The sequence below is a fragment of the Galeopterus variegatus genome, unplaced genomic scaffold, assembly GCF_000696425.1.
Source record: "Galeopterus variegatus unplaced genomic scaffold, G_variegatus-3.0.2 Scaffold7368, whole genome shotgun sequence".
NCBI classification, from domain to species: domain Eukaryota; kingdom Metazoa; phylum Chordata; class Mammalia; order Dermoptera; family Cynocephalidae; genus Galeopterus; species Galeopterus variegatus.
In genome coordinates this window covers 54,588-57,453 of record NW_007733479.1, presented here as the reverse complement: position 1 = coordinate 57,453, position 2,866 = coordinate 54,588, and positions in this window count along the sequence as shown.

Genomic DNA, 2,866 nt, shown 5'->3' with positions numbered 1-2,866 from the left:
ACACTGAGGGTTGCGATCCGTTGCCGGACACGGAAAAAGATAAAAGACAAAAAAAAAACAACAAAAAAAAACACCATAATTCTAAAAGATTCTTTCCATTACTGTTGTCTTTTCCAGACATATTTCTTAACGATTAGGCAGGTGTGAATACCACGTGTTTCTGTTTCAATTGTGTGGCCCAGAATTATTTTTCCCCCTTGTGGTTCCTATTTAGGTGTGTTAAGGCTTGTGTGAGTTGGGAGCTCCGTTTGTCGGGTAGGAAGCCCCTCTCCATCCCGAGGGGCCACCTTTTCAGCAAGAGCACACCACTGCCCCCAACAACTAAAACTTCATGAGGAACTCATATTAGATGTGCAAGAAGGTTGCAAACAGATGTGCAAGAGGGTTGCAAAAAACGTGTTTGTACTTCCATTCCTTTCTTCCCCTAATTTTATCATCTAACCTAACCTCTGGCACAATGATGGAGAAGAGAGCACCTTGGGGCAATACCATGCACTCAAACTGTGGGCTTACTGGCAAATTTGCCACTTTTGCACTCATGACCAGGATGCAGTTGCAGTTGGGAGTGATTTCTCCTATGCTGCCTCTGGCATTTGCTATATTCTCCCCATGTCCTTCTCTTCCACATCCCTGATGGATCTTGTTTTTGTTGTTTGTTTTGTTTCTTGGATGTCACTCGTATCTACAAAAAAGGCTTCCCAGTTCAAAGAGAATAAAATTCTTGGGGATCTATTCCATTAGTATTTCCTACTCCATACAAATTTCTTTAAGACTGGGCAGGTGTGATTACCATAGAGTTCTAGTTTCCATGCCTTCTGTGAACATGGTAACTCTTGGCCTCAATGCTCCATCACAGGGCTGGCATGACTCACATAGAATGAGATGTGTCTAACTGTGTCTGGCCTTGGCCTTCTAATAAACATTATCTGTCATCCATCTGCACTTTCCTTTTCATTCTCAAGTGGTACATCGATCCTGGCTTGCTGTGTGTGACTGTCTACCAGCACTGAATCTTCTGCCTTCCACTGTTTCTGTTGAGAAAAAGAATGGGTGTGGGTTGGGCCCAGTGGGGTTGTGACGTTTGGTGGTGAAGGGTGGGTTGCTCCTTTCAGAGACCTACTTTGTCTTCTCTGCAAGGTTCTAAGAACAAGGAGTGGCCTTCAGCACAGCTCCTCATCCAGTCCCAGCTCTGGTTTCCTTTTTCCTTGGCTTTCTTGGAGGGCAGGGCAGTTTCTGTGCCCCTTGGCCACATGCCTTGGCCCCACTGCCAGTCTTGGAGTAGCCAAATACTGCCTCTGAAAACGCACTCTCACTCCATTTGTCCTCCTAGGATCCCAGGTTTACATGTGGAACATGACCTTTGCTCTATCTTGTATTTACTTATCTTTGTACTGTTATCAACATTCCCCAGAAAGCACTCTTCAGAATCACAGGCCCCTGGGGATTAAGACCAGAGCAGGGGCCTGCTAGGCCTAGGTCTAAGGGAGGCACTAAACTCAGGGTCAGTCAGTTTCCAGTCGACACCTTCACTTGAGGACTTGTCTTTAACTTGTATTCTCTTTTATCAAGGTTTCACATGTATCACTCAGAAGCTAATCCATCAAAAAAGAAAAACTTTTCTCAAGGTCACCAATAACATTGATATTACTAAATTCAGTAGCCAATTCTCAGTCCTCATATTTATTTAACCAAGGTTATCTTATACCATTGGTCTTTATCTGATTCACTTTCATTTGNCATATTTATTTAACCAAGGTTATCTTATACCATTGGTCTTTATCTGATTCACTTTCATTTGGATTTTGTGATTTCAGTCTGTTTTCCTTCCATCTGAATAGTTTTTCTTAGCTCTTTTAACGGTCTGTCCTTTTATCCTTGAACTGGAGCGCTGCCGCGCTCCCAAGCGGCGCACTGTAGCAGTGCGCCACCGGGCCGGCCCTATCCTTGAACTCTTAATGCACCAAGCTCAGTCCTTGCTGTTCTTTATCGACACTGAAATTCTTAATTATCTTATCTTGCTTCATATTAACTAATTACAGGCAATAACTACCAAATTAATATATCATCAAGCGTAACACAAACTATTTCTTCCAGGTACCTATTCAATATCATCTCAAGCTCAACATGTCCAAAATTTAACTTTCAATTTTCCTCACAAACCTGCTAGGAACTGCAGCTTTTCACATTTTAGTGGATGGAAACACTGTATTTCCTGTTGCTCAGAACCAATACTTTTGAGTCCAAGCCACCCTAGGTGGACTTTTCTTTCACAACTGACATCAAAACCCTAAGCAAATCTTGCTTGCTCTATGGCATGAGGATACAACTGCTTCTCACCATACCCATTGTTACCAACGCGGTCTATGTCATCATCATCTTTCTCCAAATCACTGTCAGAGCCTCTTACTCTTATGTACTTAGTGCTTTTGTTTTTTTGTATTACAATAGCCTCATGTGTATGTCCTCTGCTCAAATCTCTCCAATGGCTGCCCATATCCCTCAAAATAAAATCCAAAATGCTTACAATAGCTTACAGGTCTGGCAAGATATGGCCCTCTGTAATCTCTCTGACCTCTTGTGCTTTTAATCCCCCACTCCCAGAACTCTACCATAACTTCCCTGATGTTCCTCAAGTTCTCCAGCATTGTCCAATTTAGGGTCTTTGCCGTATCTTTTTTTTATTTAAGAATACTCTTCCCTTAGGGAACCCTCTCACCCCTTCAAATCTTGGCTCATCACTCCTTCTTTTTTTTTTTTTTTCCTTTTTGTCTTTTTTCGTGACCGGCAACAGATCGCAACCCTCAGTGTCGCACCCGTACCGGACCGGGACTGGCAACGGGATCGCAACCCTCGGCGTTGCGCCCAC